The following is a 17,982-nucleotide window of genomic DNA, read 5'->3' as shown; positions in this document are numbered from 1 at the left end:
TGACCTTGGCCTCAGAAAGCTCCCCCCCCCCCCCACTCCCACACACCCCACCCAAAACCCCCCCAAAATACTACGGAAACCAAACCCCCCCAAAAAACAACCCCCCAAGGAACCCGGTTTTTGGGTTTCAAAAAGCCTCAAAATACCCCCTGCTGGTTTTTTTCCCCCCGGGGGCTTTCTTTACTTTCAAAGCGAAAGTAACAGGCCGTTAAAGTAAATTCTACAAAGACCCGCGGGGCTGGGCTTTTAAAAATAAAAGCGAACTTTTAAAAAGAGTTCCCCATTCCTCAGCCCTGAAAACGGGCCCCCCAAAAAAGGAATTTTTGTTAATGTTGGTTTTTGCTGTTTTTAAATTTGATGTTTATTTTTAAAAAAGTTTTGTTACTGTTTTGTTTTTGCATTGTGGGAATGAACGAATACAAGGGACAAAAATAAAACCCTTTAAAAATGAACTCCCAAATTTAATTTGCTTCTGTTGTTTTTTTTGGGTTTTTTTTTTATTTTTGGGTTTTTTTTATTCTTTTTGGGGTGTGGTCGTAAAAGGGCGTCTTCTTCCCTTTTTCTTCCCGCGTTTTACTTTGTTTGCCCAAAGGAGGGGGTTTTAAAGTGTAAGGAAACCCCCTTTTTTTCCCCCCCAGGTTTGGCAGCCTTTCCCCCGTTTTCGGGGGTGTGCATGCTGGGTATGTTCTTGTTTCCTAAACCCCCAAACGCTGGGCCCTGGATTTTTTTTGGTTTTTTAAAAATGCGTAATTTTATCTTTTTTTCCCCTTGGGATATTTCACACGAAGGGGGTTTGGGAAAAAGCAGGTCGCACAAATGTTGACCTGGGGGACGTTTTTAAAAAACTTCCCCCTTTTACCCCATCAGGCGCCGTCAAACCCTGATTCGAAACCCCGGGGCCTCAGGGTTGACAGTAAAAAAGCATTTTTCCCTCGGCTTTTTGCCCGTCATAGTGACGGGAACTTTTAATTTTTTCCTTTGAAAGTTACCTGGGGAAAATTCGAAAGTGGTAAAATTTTTTTGAGCACCTCAATTTTGCAAGAAACATTTTCCCAAAACATTTGGAACTGAAAAAAATTCATCTTTGAATTTTTAACTTCCATCTTGTGGCGCGTGAGCGCGCTTGTGTGTGTGGGTTTTGTGTTTGTGTGTTTTTGGGGAAAAAAACCCCTTCCCCTAAAAGCAAAAACAAAAATTTTAACCATTGTTTCTGCCCTGTTTACCTGCTGTGTTTTAGGTTTACCTGGGTGTTTTCCGTTTTTGGGGGTGCGCTGATGTGGGTTTTGTGTGTTGTGTGTGTGTGTGTGTTTTGGGGTTGTGTGGTGTCCCCCGAAAAGGGTTTTTTGGGTTTTTTTAAAACGTTAGGTTTTAAATTTTTTTGTTTTCCCAAAAATTTAAAAACTTAAAACTCCCCATCTTCGTTCTTAGGGTGATTTTCCCCCTTTAGTTTTCCCGGGGTTTGGGTTTAAGTGCCTAGGAATGGAAACAGGGTTTAAGGGGGGGGGGAAAACAAGCGAGCGAGAGAGAGAGGGGGGGCATTGGGGGGGGGGCGGGGAGGGGGGAAAAAGGGCAAATTTCCAATTTTCCCCAAAATTTCCCGTTGGGGAGAGCAAACAGATAACCAGCAATTTAAATATCAGTAAACAGTTGTACAGGGTCAAGGAGGCGTCAATTGGGGTTCCCGGACAAAACCATAAAACGGGTTTCAAACCAATTTTGCCAAGCAATGCCGACCCGGGCAGCGTAAACCCAAAGCGCTTTGTCAGGCCTTTTAGTAAAAAAGGGGTGACAAAAAAATAGATAAATTTCCACTTTTAAAAAAATAAAAAAAAAATGAAAAAAAATAAATTAACACTAAATAATAATAATAATATGTATAAGGCCAAAAAAAATTTATGAAGTCCCAAATATAAACGTTTCATAAATAAAAAAAGAAATAAGGAAAAAAAACAAAGAAAGCGACATCCAACCCCATAACAACAAAAAGGAAACCCAAACCTGTTCGTTTTCAGGTCACGCCCCTGGCTGGAAAACTGGCGGGCAAAGACGGCCCTTTTAATCCAGTTTCTTGGGGGCTGCAGTCTGTGTTGCAGGGCCCCCGTGTCCCCAAAAAGGGTTTAGGGGAAACTGGACTGGAAGCTTGCAGTGCCCCGGGAGCCTGTGCCGGGCCCCTTCTCCCCGCCCTCTGATCAGCCCATCTGATGATAAAACTGCGGGGATCCCCCTCGTGGGGTCAAGAGTTCCAGTGTCAGGGGAAAGTGGCCCCTTTTTTTAAAAGGAAAACGCATCCCGTTTGAAATGAGGAAAAAAAAAAAAAAAAAAAAAGAAATTCGAACCAATTTTATGAATACTACCTCAAAATTTAAAACCACACACACACACGCAAGCCCCACATAACAAAACACACACCACCCCAAACCCCACACTCACACACAACCCACACACACCACAGAAAACAAAAAAACCGACGGAAAAACTTTTTTTCCCAACACCCAAAATTGAAAAATTTTGAGGGTGGGGGTGGAAAAGATGGAGGGGAAGGGGGGGGGGGGCTTAAGAAAAAAAAAAGGAAGCGCAAAAAAAAAAAACCCAAATAAAAAGAACATACCCAAAATTTTCCCATTTGGAAAATATGCGCAAATTTTGTGTTTTGTGTGCGTGCGGGCGGCGTTTCGTTTCGTTTTGTTTTGGGGGGTGTGTTGGGAATAAAAACCCTTTTAAAAATCAGCAACAAAAAAAGTTCAACCATAGTTAAATGCCCCGTGTTTACCTGCTGTGCCCGTTTGGTTTACCTGGTTTTATCCGCTTTTGGGTTTCGGGAAAGATGTGTGTGTGTGTGTGTGTGTGTGTTGTGTGTGGTGTCCCCCGAATAAGGGGTTTTCTTTGGGTTTGTTTCAAACGTTTTGGGGAACTTTTTATTGTTCCAAAAATTATTACTTATCTCCTATCTTCGTTCTTACTGATTTTCCTCTTTAGTTTTTCCCGCTTTGTTCAAGTGGCCTAGGAATGGAAACGAGGGAAGGGGAGGGGGCAAGCGAATGAAGAAGAGAGGGGGGGGCCCTGGGGGGGACGGGGGGGGGGGGGAAAGGGCAGTTACCAAATTTCCCCAACTGCTGTTGTGAGACAACAGAAAACCACAATTAAATATCGTTCTTAGTACTAGCTTTAAGGGGAAAGGGGTCCTTTCGTTCGGACAAAAACCATATTAAAGCTAACCCCATCTGCCCCCCAGAAGCCTGAAACCGGGAGCGTAACCCCAAACGGGCCTTAGCAGGGCCCCCAAAAAAAAAGGGTGGGCTAAATAATAGATTTAAAAACACTTAAAAAAATAAAAAAAAAAATGAAAATTTAAAATTTAAAAAAAATACTACTACTAATAATTTTAAAATGTTTTAAGGCGCAAAAACTTGGGTTTAAGTAATATAACGTACATAAATTTAAAAAAAGAAAAAAAGAATCCCCAACGAGACGACATCAACAACCCATAAAACAATGGAACACAAACCTTTTTCAGGTTTTCAGGTCACGTTTGTTGGTTTAAAAACTGAGCGTTACGACGGCTGTTTCATCCAGTGCTGGTGCTGCATTTTGTGGGTTTCGGCCTCGTGTCGGGAAAGGCTGAGGGGAAATGGACTGGGAATGCTTGCCGTGCCCCGGCCCCGCCTTTGCCGGGGCCCTTTTAGGGCCCCGCCGTCCGTCTCGCAAACCAAACCTTTATGATTAACATGCTGATGATCCGAGTCGTTTGGTCAAAAAGTTCCAGTGTCCCGTGATGTGGGCCCTTTTTAAAAAGGCACATCGTTTGCCGTTGAAATGAGGAAAAAAAAAAGAAAAAAGAAAAGATATTGAACAATTTGATGAATACTTTCCAGCACATTTCACCCCCACTACAACACGCCCCCTACACACACACACACGGCCCCGCAAACCCCACATAAAACACCCCACACAAACACACACCACACACCACACACAAAAAACAAAAAAAAAACCCACAGGCCCAAAAATTGTCCGAACACCCAAATTTTTAAAAAATTTTTGGCTGGGGGGGGGAGAGATTGGGGGGGGGAGGGGGGAGGGGTTAAGAAAAAAAAAAAGGGAAACGCTAACATCAATAACTTTTAAAAAACTATACCAAAATTCCCATTTTAACACCGGTTAAAAACCTGCGTAACAACATTTTTTTTAAACTTTAAAAACATCTTGAATTGTCCAAAATTTTCATTTACAAGAACTTTTCCCCAAAAAGTTTGGTTTAAAAAAGGGTTTTGTGGGTTTACATTAAACATTACCCTGCTAGAAATACATGTTTGAAATTAAATTTTCCAAATTTCATTTAAAAAAATTTTTGCCCCGAAATTTGTCTAAAAACCGGGTTTTGCCTTTTTTCCCGTTTGGTAATGCTTTAATCTGCCTTTTAAAAAGGGTTTAAAAATTTTGTTTTTTTTGTTGGCAGATGGTTTCCGGGTTTTTTGAACGCAATTATATTAGATTCAAAAAATTTGCCATTTTGGCTGGGGTATTTCCCGGGCTTTCTCCCGGGGGGCTTGTTTAAGGTGTTTGTGTTTTTTTTGATTTTAAAGGGGGTTCGTAAGTTTTTTAGGGTTTTTTGGGGCGCGTGACTGTTTTTACTTTTCCCTTTTTTACCCCCACTTCACAAGCGGGACAACCCGCCTTTAAAAAAGAAAGAAAAAAAAAACAAAAAAAAAAGCTTTTTTTACGAAACAAAGATCGACCAGAGGTTGTCTACCAAGGAATGGGGCTGGTATTATGACGGACTGGAGATATAGGGTTATGTTTTTTTAAAAGGGGTTTTTCTTGCGTTGTATTTATGTGATTTTGGGTTTTGTGGCAAAGGGGGGGTTTTGAATTTCATAAAAAATTTTTAAAGAATTAAAAATCCTTTTCTTTGATGCGCCAGGCTGTAACCCAAAGGGTTTTTTTGGTGGTAAAAGGGGGTGGTTTTTTTTGTTTGGGGTTTAATTTGGATTAAAAAGAATGAAAAAATTAAAGGGGATTTAAATTTTTTATCTTTTTTGTTTTAAATCCCTTTTTCGGTCCCGGGGACGCCCACCTTTTTTCAGCCAGTGGGTTTTTTTCAAATTATAAAGGTTGGGGTTTTTCAAAAGAAAATTTCTGATGTTTCCCGAAATTTTAAAAGGGTTTGGGAAAAGAATTTCCCCGCGCGCAGGCCAGGGGAAAAAGGGAAAGGGGTAAATCCAAAAGGGATTTTTATTGTTTTATTTTCCAAATTTAAATAAAAAAAAAGAAAAGGGAGAAAAAAAAAGAAAAAAAAAAAGGAAAAAAAATAGAAAAAAAAAGTGAAAGAGGAAAAAAAACGGGGCGAGGGCACGGGCCGTTGGGGGGGGGGAAACCCCACACCCAAAATGCTTCCCGGGGGCACATGAAAGGGGGAGGGGAGAGAGAGGGGAGCAGGCTTCTAGCCAGTGAAGGCCAAAAAGGGTGGAAAAAGGTGAAAAAAAAAACCAAAAAAAATTGGGAAAAAAAAACCTATTTTGGAGGAGTTTTTTCACCTTTGGGGGTCTACACCCTTAAAGGGCCAAAATTTTGGTTTTGGTTTTGGGGTTGGTTTTTAAAAAAATAGTGATCACCCCAAATTCCGTTTCTTAAAGCAAGTCAAGCGAACTGGCCCCTTCTTGGGAAAGGCCCCCCGTGAAGGGCCCCAATCGGCTCAAACCCCCCTAAATTTTGATTAGCACTTTTGTTTTTTCAAGGTTTTTCAGTGATGTTTTCTAAATGATCCCTAAAATGGTTTTTGTTTTGGGTTGGTTTCCAAAAAAAAAGGAGCTTTCCCAAACCCTTTTTTCTAATGAGCATAAAATGGGGGTGTTGATTTTTTTAAAAATGAATTTATAAAAAAATTTAAATTAAGTCCCCCTTGAACTGATCCGGTTTTTAAACGAGCTCATCGCGGGGGAAAAAATTCCCAAAATGGGCCCTTTAAATCCCTTCAACGTAGGCAAACACAAATTGGGAATTTGATTTTTGCCCGTAAATAATACTTTTAGTTTACCGATCCGGGCCCAAAAGGGTTTTTAATTTTAAAAACGCTGGGGGAAAAACAAAACACAAATGGCGTCGGCCCCAACCAGTTGGGAGTGGGGGATTAGGAGAAAGGACAAAAATTTTTAAAAAACGTAAAACCCTTTTTGGGCAGTTGAAATCTTTTCACTGACGAACGAATTTCTGAAAAAGTTTGCTTCCACTGAATTAAAGTGTGTGGTTTAAGCAAAAACAAAAAAAATATTACAGGAGCGATACAGGGGACTTGATTGAAATAGATGTTTAGGGGATAAAAGGGTTTTGAATGGGCTTTGCATTCAAACCGGGGGGAAAGGGGGTTTTACACATTAGGTTGAACAAGGGGACCGGGGGTTTTAGTTGCAAAAAAAAGGGGTCTGCTTTTGCTTCAGCTTTCCCGCTTTAGCGTGTTTTTAAATAAGGTTCATTGTTTCCAGCTGACCGGTGGTACAATCTAAAAAAAAACACGACTGAATAAAAATTTTCCCAAAATTTTTTGTTTTTTTATTTTAAAAAATGTTTTTTTCTTTGTGGGGGGGTTTTGTGTGTGTGTGGGGGGGTTGTTTGTGGTTTTGGGGCGCGCGCGCGGGGTGTGGGGTATTGTGGGTGCTGTTCCCCATTGCAGGTTTTGTAGTACTGTCCCTTTGGGTTTGTTTGCAAAGTTTATTATTCATTTTGCCCTTTTTGTGGCCCTTTTTTGTTTTGTACACTATTGTAAATTTTAATTTTATATTTGAGGTGTTTTTGAGGCCATTTTTATTGGGGGGGATTTTCAAACCCCTTTAAAGTAATTTTAATTTTTAATTTTCGTCAAACAATTTTTCTCTTATTTTTAACTGGAGTTAGTTGGGGCAAAGGGCCGGGGCGTCGGGTTTAAATTTAGGACTGTTCTGTCTTAAAGCCCGGGGTTCAAAAGTTGTCGTCAAGGGAAAGTTTTTGGGGGAACACTAAATTATTTCAATGGCCGATGCTTGAATTTGGGGATAAGGGAAAAATTTTTGTGTCCCAAAAAGAACATGCTGAAAGGAAAATTTTTTCGTTCCCTAAATGCAAGAAAATTTTTTTACATTTAAATGGTTTGGGGTGGGTCCATCGAGATCGTTTAGACCATCGTTTTCAATTTCCCGCTGGGGGATGGGGGGGGGGGGGGGGGTGGTGGGTTTTTGGGGGGTTCTCCAAAGAATCTTTTCTGGTGAAACGCAGAAAGGCGAATTGTCCAATTTTGCGCACGAAAAGTTCGTTCCGTTTGGGGGAGACCCAAAAAAAAGGCATTTCCTTTTTCCCGGGAGCTTTTTTGCCCCTGACCTTTTTTTGGCCTGCCCCTTTTTGAACATTGCAAACAGTCCTGTTGGGGCCCCGGAACCCAAAAAGGCGCTTTTTTTGACAGCAGCGCGCCATTTTTCACGGTCCAATGCAGATTTTCCCCCAAGGAAATAAAGGGGTTTTTCAAACGCTTTCCGACAGGCTTTTAGGTTTTCTCTGAAGCGCTTCTTCTTGGGAATACGTGTGATCTCTTTCCCCTTTTTTGGGAGCCGCCCAGAAAAAGCCCTTTTGGGGGGGCCGATGGTCTGGCTTTCCCCCGCCACGTGTCCAGTCCGCGGGGAAACTGGGACGCAAACCCGGTTTGGGAAAAAGCTGGGAAGGGTGGGTTTTTTCAAGCACCTCCCCTGTCGGGGGCCTTTTTGCCACCCTTTATGTTCAGTGCATCCTGAGGCTTTTGGGGTGGAATGATTCAGCTTCTGACGTGTTTTGGGACACTGTCCAAGTTTCGCAGGCGGTACATTTGTGTTGGGGGGAACCCACTGCTCTGTTTGACCTTTAGCTTGGGCTCAAGACCAATGCCTCTTTTATTCCAGAAATTGCATAGATCCCACCAAAAGGTTTGCGCTTTTCTCTTTTCAATCCTTTACGTTAATTTTAATGTTGATGGTCGCATTTTGTGACAGTGTGCTGCCCGGGGTAAGGGAAAAACCCCTCCAAACCCCACGAGTCTCTGACCCTTTTACGTGTGGTTTGGGGGGCCAAAAGTGGGGGTTTTCCCGGGGCTGGTTATGGGGAACTTAAATTTTCCCGGGGCCCGTGGGGAAAAACCGAAGGTTCCCCGCTGGGAGTGGGAAAAATTTCGAACCCCCCTGTTTTCTTGGGAGCTTCCCGATCCAGCGTTTTGGGGGACAATCATCAAGGGAAAAAAAAAGTCTCTGATGATGGTATCATGACCTTCGTTTTTTCCTTGGAAAAACCTTCCGGGGGTTAAACAACTTGCCATCGTTCGGTTTCTTTTGGCCGATTTTTAACCTTTGCCCTTCTGAAGGCATCATTAAAATTGAAAAGAAAAATGAGGCCCGAATAATGTTGGCGCCAGGGCGGCAGGCCTTTTCTTTTTTACACCATTTCAGTTTTTAAATTTCAAATTTTCAAGGAGGCGGGCCCCTGCGTTCGGGGCCCAAACCCTTTACCTAAAAACCCCTTTTGCCAAGCGATGGGCCCGGGCCAGCAGCGTAAAACCCCAAAGCGCTTAGTCAGGCCTTTAAGAAAAAAAAAAAAAAAACAAACAAAAAAACAGGGGTTTAAAAATTAATAAGTTAAAATTTAAAAAAAAAAATTAAAGAAAAATAATTTTAAAAATTAAAAAGGTAGGTAAAATTAGAAAAATAAAAGTAATACTTTTTAAAATGATTAAAAAAAAAAATAATAAAAAAAAAAAAAAAAAAAATAAAAAATTTAAAAAAAAAAAAAAAAAATTTTAAAAAAAAAATAAATAAATTTAAAAAATAAGACAAAAATGGTTATAAAAAAAGCGAAAAAATGTAAAACATTTTAAAACACACATTCCCCACACACCCCCACACATGCCAAAAAGAAAAACCAAACCAAAAATGCAAATTTTACAGTTTTGGAAAGCCCAGTTCAAATACATTAAACCCCTACATGGCTTTCCCAAAACCCCAAAAACACACAACACACACACAAACACAATTTCCTTTCACCTTTCCCCTAAACCCCCCCCCCCCCCACACATCATTTTTGTCTACCCCTCCCCTAACCCCCCTTCCTCCACAAAATCATTTTTTTGTCCCGTTTTCGCCGCTTCCAAAAACCCCACACACCCCACCCCACACATCACACACCCACAAAAACACACTCACAAAGAAATGAACACTTTCTTGTACAAAGCACACACACATTCGCCCTTTTCTTTCCCCCCCCCAACCCCCAACATATATTCAAAGGGCACCCCACACACACACACAACACCACACACACACACACCACGTTTTCCAATTTTTCCCGTTGGGTTCCCATAGTGTGGGCATGCCAAATTTTCCCCAAAAAAATCATTTCCCCTAAACCCCCCCCTCCCCCCCCACTCCCCCCTCCTCACACACACAACACACCACCCCCACAACACACACACTCGAAAACAGATTTTCCCTGAAAATTTTGTAAAACCCTTTCCCCTCTCGCCATTCACAAAAGCCTCAAAAGCACCAAACCCCCACAAACCCACAAACACACAAAGCAAAAGTGGTTCCACTGCTGGCCGGGAAGAGGGGATGGGAAAAGATCCCCTGATGCCAAAAACGTGGGGGTCTAGTGTGTTGGTCAATTAAATTTTATTTTGGGAAAGGGCCCCCCAAAAAGAGCCCCTTTTTCCGTTTTTAAGAAAAATTTTTCGAAATTGGGGGTTTGGGAAATTTAGGGCCCAATTTTTTTGATTTGAAAAACATCGGGGGCTACCCCTTTTGTTAGAAATTTCGGGGGCCCCTTTCCCCCTCTCTGTTTAAATTTCCTTTGACATTTGAGGTTATTTTTTTGGGCCCTTTTCCGTTCTTTTTGGTTTTTCTTTGATTTTTAGGGGGGATTTCCCATTTTCCTAGAATTTAAAACCCGCTCGTTTTGGGGTTGCGTTACCCGCAAACCTGTCATCTCGGTCATTTCCCTTTTAAAACCGGCTTTTCCCGGGGGAGTAAGACCATGTGAATTTTTTAAACTGAAAAATTTTTCATTTCCTTAAGCCAAATTTGGGGTTCCCCCGGCCATTTTTAAATTTTTTGTTTAGGGTTTTTTGAGTTTGGTTAAATCATGGATTTTTGGGTTTTCGGGCGTATGGATGGAAAGAAAGCCCTGGCGGGGGTGTTTTAGGGAGCTTAACTTTTCCATCGTTTGGGGGAGGTTGTGACCCTTTTTAGGCAGCATTCTCTTCCCTAAACCCCCTTTTTTCCTTTTTGTTTTCGCAGTGGAAAAACCCCCCCCATTGGTCTTTTGGGGGGCTGGCCAAACTGTGTTTATGTAGTTCCTCTTTTTTTACTGTTTTTTCTTCTAAAGAGTATGTTTAATTTCCCCCATAAATTTTTTGGCCCCCCTGGCCATTTTCCCCCGCAATGTCTTCCCAGGGGTGGGGGTGAAATTTGGGGTTTTTTTGAATAGAATTTTAGGTTTTTCGGGCGGTTTTTTTTCCCATTCTTTTTTGTTTCTTTTAGGTCTTGGGAGTCGGCCCAAAATAAAGGGGATTTTTTCTTTTGCTTGCCCCCATCCCTGGGTCTTCCTCGGGCCCAGGCGGCTGCCTTTTTTGGTTTTTTGACTGCGTTTATGCAGTGGGGTTTTTTTTAGGGGGTTTTTTTAATGCCTTTTTAAGTAGGTCTTGCCCGTTTCTAACTTGTTTTTCTTTGGGGCCCCACTTTAAGGAAAAAGGGCAAGCAGGGGGATGCCCGGTTTTCGTGGGCGTGTCTTTTTTGTTTTAAAGGATCACCCCCATACTTAATTTTTTTTCTCTTTCTAATTTTTTGGAGGTTTTTCTTTGGAACGGTGTTGTTTGCCCAAAATCCTATTTGATCACACGAAAACGAGGGTTTTGGTTTTAGCCGGAAGAGGGGCGTTGTTCAAAAAACCCTTTTTTTTCCATTGTTTTTAAAATGAAAGGCCCCTTTTTGCTTTTTAGAACATTATTTTCCGTATGTTTTTCTGAAGGGCAGGGTTTTCCCGTCGGTGTATTCCTAGGTAGCGTAGGCATTCAGTTTTTTTCGATTGAAACCCCCGAGGGCACAGAAGGTGGTTTTCCCCCATTTGGATAGCAAAAGGAGCAGAAAGTTTCGCCATTTTCCGGACCGGCCTTTTTGCCTTCTTGGGAATTTGGGTGACCAAAAAATAAATTTGAGGGCTCCGTTTCTTTGGGCCCTGATTTTCCCCCAGTCCCCCCTCAAATCACGGTGTCGAAGGGGCCCTTTTTTGAGGTCGGCATTGGGGGAGAACCCGATCAAACTTTTTTTCCCTGCTTTCTCCCTTTTTCCCGCCTTTCAGCAAACACCATGTCGGTGGGTTTCCCCGCTCTTTCCCGGAAATCCACATTGGCTCTCGGGGAAAAGGGCCCTTGGTTCAAGGGTTGGGTGGGGGAAGCGGGTTTTGTTTAAACCTGGGGAAGTTTTTGCCGCAATGGGGGTGCAAAGGGGAAAACCCCGATGGTTTTTCCCAAGGCTTTCCGGTTTTCCCTTTTTGCTTTTTACAATAATGATAGATTTAATTTTTTGAAACCTGGGGGGGGCTTTTCCCCTTTTTTTTAAAATGATGAATTTCGCTGTTTGGAAAATTCTTTTTAAATACACAGTGCCCCCATCCTTGTAGCCTCTGCGGTATGGAGTCCCGAGAAGGGGCTTTGCCACTGGGTTTGCAACGGTTTTCTTTCCTTTGGGGGCCAAGAAGTGTTGGGGGATCTCCAGTCTTTGTTATGGGGGAAATTGTGGGAGAACGGTTCCCATGGCTTTCATTTATGGAGGGGGAAAGGGGATTTAAGAAAAACTGGTTGAATGCTCACCCCGCGTTCGAGAAAGTTCCCTTCTCGGGGGAAACAAGGTATTCCCCTCTGCCCCTTTAGGAGGGGGGATGATTTCCCGAGGGGGGTGGGGTGTAGGGTTTTTTTTTAAGGCATCATAGAAAACCCCTTTTATATCGTGCCTGTCAGCATATCCCGGGATCTCATCAGCTTTGTCACTCAGCCCCCTTTTCCTGAATCGAGTAAACTTTTGCTGAACGTTTCCTTTCGGATGGGTCGTACGATTTCCTTTTTTTTGTGGGCTTTGGTTTTTCTCCCGGTTTGGCTTGATTCAGGGCGGGGTTTTTCCCTCCTTTTTAAACTGCTTGATTTCATCACAGTTTTCATCAAACCAGTCTTTGTTTTTCTGGGGCATTGGGGCCCAGGGGCTCTGAAGCGTTCTAATAGATCACCAGCAGGGGCCTCCCTCAGACTCCAAAATTCGGGTTTTCCAAAAGGCGAATTTCCAAGGGCGATCCCTTTCCCCAAGGGGTCCCAAAAAAGGGCCCGTTTTATGGTGATTTTTTCAGCTTAAAAAAGATTTTGTTGAGCCCTTTTTGGGGCCCCTTTTGGCATTGGGGGGGGGTCTCTTGGGTTGGATTCGAATATTTAGCTTCGAGGCAAAAAGGGGATGGTCCCGTCCAAAAACACGGGGGCCGCCAAAGGTCCCTTTTTTTACCGACATTTCCCATCCCCTGGGCCCTAAACGATGAGATCCCCAAAAATTTGAGGGGGTGCATCCATTACGTTCCCCGTTTTCGGGTAGGGAGGCAGGAAAAAACTGTGTTTGGGTTTTCCCGCCTTTTGTGCTCTGCCCCAGGGGCTGAAGCCAAAAAGTCCCCCTTGGGGTTTGCAGGGGCCCCCGCCGTGCTTTCCAAACAAAATCTCCCCCCAAAATGTAGTTTAGGGGCCAAATCTAGCCTGAAGTACCCAAGAATGATCTTGTCTGCTTTCGGGGGTTTGCCCGCAATGCCGAGTGGGAAAGGGCCCCCCCCTAAGAAAATTCGCCTTCACTTTATCCGGGTTGGTCATGGTTGGGGCGTTGGCACTGAAAAGGTGGGTGCTTCGGCCAAATGCCAGTGGGGGGTTTAAGGGTTTGGCTCCCTTTGGTATTCCACTAGGCCCCCCCCTTGCTGACAAGTGCTGTTTTTAAAGCAAAAAACCCAAACCCAAAAGGGCGCCCATTCGCTTCCTTTGTCCAGTCCGAAGAAGGGTTTTAACCCCGATCCCCCTTTCCCGAGCTCGCCTTCGCCCGCAAGCCGGTCTCAACAAGGCTGCGATTTTTTATTTTTGTATCTGGCAAAATACGGATGCAAATAATGCCCTTTCCTTTTTGGGGTTTTGTCCACGGGCCCTCTCTGTCCCGGAGTTTCCCTTTTGTTTTCCCAAAAACCAAGGGGGAGAGGAAAAGATCCCTTGGGGGGTTTTTTTCTTTTCTTTCCCCCTTTTTTCGACCGCTGATGTTTGGGTTTCCCCCCAGCCGTGGGATGCTGGCCAGGGTGATTTTGGGGCAGGGGAAAAAATTTTTTGGGGACCTTTTTTTTGCCCCTTCCCCAAAGCCCCGGGGGGGTGGGAGTGCATTCCCCAAAGAGGGGTGCTCAGACGCTCGGAAAGACTTTCCGAGCCCATGCTGTCCTGTCGTGAAGTAAAGAACCCCAAAGGGGGGCCCGGGCACCTCCCCTGCAGGTCGGGGGCTGCGCTGCCCGTGTTTCCCACAACCGTCATTTCGGGCCCTCGCCTGTTTTCCACAAAGGGCCCTTTTGGGGGGGAGAAAGGATGAAGGGGGGAAAGGTCATTAAGGAATTTTAATGTGACTTTTTTCGCGTTTTAGTTTTTAAAAGGGGGAGGAGTTGCGCAACGGGGGACCTAATCTCTCGTCCGGGTTTTTTCCAATTTCCCGTGGCAAGACTAAGTCGAGACGACCCGGAGGATTTAAACACGGGTGCAGTGGATGACCAAGATATCCCTTTTGATGCCCCATCTTGCTCTCTTTCACTCCACCCGGGCTTGCTGTAAAACCCCCTTCCTTTTCCCTTTAAAACCCAAGGTTTTTTCCGCCCCCTTTCTGCCGGGTCCAATATTCGCATGCATTTGGGGAACCCAAAACCCCCGGGGGGGCCAAAAATGCGTGTGGCCCTTTACACAGCACGGTGGAGCAAAAGGGCCCTCGGGGCTTCCTGAGCCGACGCCCCCTTTTAGGATCTCGTTTTTTAAAATTCCAAAGGGGTCCCAGCCACCCCCCCCCCTCACCAGTCCCGCAAGGGTTTAGTCGCCGGGGAACCCCCACCTTGGAACAGGGGTTTTACTTTTTTTTACAGGGTTTCCATAGGGAATTTTAAAGAAATTACCTATTTCCGTGTGAGAACACGAACGCACCACACACACCAAACCCCACACATCCACACACCACACACTATCTAAACAAAACACACAAACACACACAAACAACACCACACACACCTGAGTACCCCCTTAAAACCTTTTTCAAATGGGGGACCCCTCCACCACAAACCCACCCCCCCCCCCCACCCCCATCAAAAAAACCCACGCAAATAAACCCCAAAAAACAAAAACAAACTGGTTTTGCCCCCTTTGGAAGACTGATCAAAGAAAATTTTTTTTGCGTTGCCCAGGGTCAAGTTCGATGGGGTCAGGCAAAAGGGCCCGAAAAGCCCAAACTTTTGCAGACTACGTGGGGAATTTTTATTTCAAAGGTTTTTAGTAAGTAAAATTTCCCGTTTTAATTTTCTTTCTTTTGTATTTTAAAATTTCAATTCTTTTTTTTTTTGAAAATTTTAAAAAATTTTGGGGGGGTAAATTTTTCTTTTGAAATTCAAAAGCAAAAAAAATTTAAAAACTTTTCTTTTAAATTCGTATTTCTGAAAAAATTTCTAAAGTTTTCTTCATTCTTCTCAAAACCGGGAAGGAAAATTTTTCATGGGAACAAAACGTAAGGGGTTTTTAAAATTTTATTTTCCCCCCAAAAACATATCAATTTATAAAAAAGGTTTTTTTCAGTGGGGGGAACAAACGGTTTGGGACCCCCACCTTTTATTTCTTCGTTTAAAAAAAAAAAAGAACGAAAGTTTTTGGTTTTTTGTTTTAGAAAAGGGGTTTAAAGGGAACGGAAGGAAACCACTTTCAATTAAATATACATAGTTTTTCTATGGCGCGATATCCAGCACCAATGCTGCTCAAAGCACCTTACATCATAGTTGACTATAAACATGCCTTAAAAAAACAACACCATATCAACCGCTGTCTGACAATGGAAAACATCCAGTGTGTTCGTATGAATGCAAAAGCACACTAAAGATTATAAAAGCTATGAAGTAAATAAGGCTTAGATTAAAACAAAATGCATTTCATATAACATACACACACACCCACACCCACACACGCGCGCGCGCGCACGCACGCACGCACACACACACACACACACACACACACACACACACACTGAGTCCTGGGAGGGCCTTGCAGATGACCGCAACAGATGGAGAAGCACTCTCAAGAATCAGCTACGGATTGGTGAGGACAAACTGTCAGCTGCTGCAGCAGAAAAGCGAAACAAGTTTGTCCTCACCAATCCGTAGCTGATTCTTGAGAGTGCTTCTCCATCTGTTGCGGTCATCTGCAAGGCCCTCCCAGGACTCAGTGTGTGTGTGTGTGTGTGTGTGTGTATGTGTGTGTGTTTGTGTGTTTGTGTGTAAATGTCCCTCCCTTACAGACATACACACACTGACATTAAATATCAACTGCACTAAAAACAAAATTGCATATAAGCATTTAAGTATTTCTTATTTTCTAACATTGAATTCTGTTCGGACATATTAACATGCCTACACACTTACACACGCGTACCAGAGCACTGTAACCTCACAAACACATGCACGCACGCACGTACGCACACACGCAAGCACACACACACACACACACACTCTCTCTCTCTCTCTCTCTCAAAACTAAAAAATGGGAAGTCTGCTGGTCCGGATGGGATGATTAGTGAGTTTTTCAAAAATGGAGGGGATAATACTGTTAACTTTTTAATAAAGCTTTTTAATTTTTTGTTTGATACTGGGGTTTATCCAAAAAATTGGACAGAATCCATAATTTTGCCATTATTTAAGAAAGGTGATATTAATAATTTAAATAATTATAGAGGTATTTCTTTGTGTGATGTAAGTAGTAAATTATATAGTTCCATTATTAATACTAGACTACAAGAATGGATAATTGAGAAAAAACATAATTGGAGAACACCAGGCAGGATTTAAACAGGGCTATTCAACAATTGATCACATATTTACTCTAATGGCTGCAGTACAGAAACAGTTTGCAAACAATAAAAAGTTGTATGTAGCATTTGTGGACTTTGAAAAGGCCTTTGACTGCATTTCAAGAAAACTTTTATGGCCTATTTTATTAAAGAATGGAATCAGTGGTAAGTTACATTGTTGTGTGAAAAGCATGTACAGTGAAGTGAAAGCGAGAGTGAGAGCTGGGGCAACATTATGTGATTGTGTTAATTGCATTCGTGGGGTTAAACAAGGGGATGTTTGTAGCCCGGTCTTGTTTTCACTTTTTATTAATGAACTTGCTTTGGAAATAATGCAGTATGGTCAACATGGAGTTACTTTTGATTTGATTGAATTGTTTGTTCTACTTTTTGCTGATGATATGATTTTGTTATCTATAACAACAGTGGGTTTACAGCGACAGTTGAACAGTTTATATGCTTCAGCACGTAACTTACAGTTAAAAGTAAATATGGATAAAACAAGTATTGTTGTGTTCCGTAAAGGAGGATATTTAGCAAGAAACGAAAGATGGTCATATGGAAATGAAAGAATTACCGTTGTAAATGTATATAAGTATCTTGGAATTTATTTTTCTACAAAACTTTGTTTCAGTTTCGCATGTCAAGATATAGCAAATAAAGCAAAGAAAGCAGTTATTCGGATACTTCACATCTTGTATAAGCTTGATTGTAATTCGTTTGGTATTTTTGTCAGGCTATTTGATGCTCAAGTCCAGCCAGTACTGCAGTATGGTGCAGAAATATGGTCCCTGGAAAAGAGTGAACAAATAGAAAAAGTACACTTGTTTGCAATGAAACGTTTTTTGAATGTGGACATTCGAACGCCAAATGATCTTGTGTATGGGGAGCTAGGGAGATATCCAATTTATTTAAACTCATACATTAAATGCATTAAGTATTGGTTGAAACTTACAAGAATGAACGAAAACAGGCTACCGTTCAAAGCTTATCGGATGTTGTATTCCTTAGATAGTAATGGCAAAAAAACATGGGCAACGTGTGTTCGTCAGTGCTTAAATTCTTATGGTTATTCTTTTGTATGGGATAATCAGGGTGTTGAAGATATTGCAGGTTTTATAAAGTGTTTTAGACAGCGAATAGTTGATTGTAGGTGGCAAGACTGGCATGACCATATGGAAACTAGCGATAGATTTGCACAGTTTAGAATCTTTAAAACATCACAGGGGCCTGAACCATATATTGGGATGGAAATAAACAGATATGTAAAAAGTGCACTGACAAAATTTAGACTTGGTGTTTCAAATATTGCTGTTCACAGTTTCAGATACTGTAGTAGGAATGAATATGTATATATGTGTCAATTGTGCAACCTGGGTAGGGAAGATGAATTGCATTTTTTGCTATGTTGCCCTGCTTTGAGTGACCTCAGACAAAGATTAATTCAACCTAAATATTATAAAGATCCCTGTGCTTTTAGATTTAATCTGCTCATGTCGTCAAAACATGAGCTTACCCAACAAAACTTGGCCATGTATTTATATGAGGCATTGAAGAGACTTCGAATTGTTATTTTGTGAATGTTGTTGAGTATTGTATTAGCTACTTTTGGTTGATTTGTGATGTCGGTTTATCGTGTCAAGTCATTTTCCTTTATTTATTTTCTTGTATGACCCCCTTCAGTAAGGGGCTTTGGCCTTAATCTGAATAAAACATCGTTATCGTTATCGTTATCGTTATCTCTCTCTCTCTCTCTCTCTCTCTCTCTCTCACACACACACACACGCCCATTAAAAATAACCAGATAGAAAAAAATGACATCACATATAAGACCGAAACTACATAAAATACACAA

The sequence above is a fragment of the Babylonia areolata genome, chromosome 25, assembly GCF_041734735.1.
Source record: "Babylonia areolata isolate BAREFJ2019XMU chromosome 25, ASM4173473v1, whole genome shotgun sequence".
Classification (NCBI taxonomy): domain Eukaryota; kingdom Metazoa; phylum Mollusca; class Gastropoda; order Neogastropoda; family Buccinidae; genus Babylonia; species Babylonia areolata.
Note: the sequence above shows the minus strand (reverse complement) of the source record.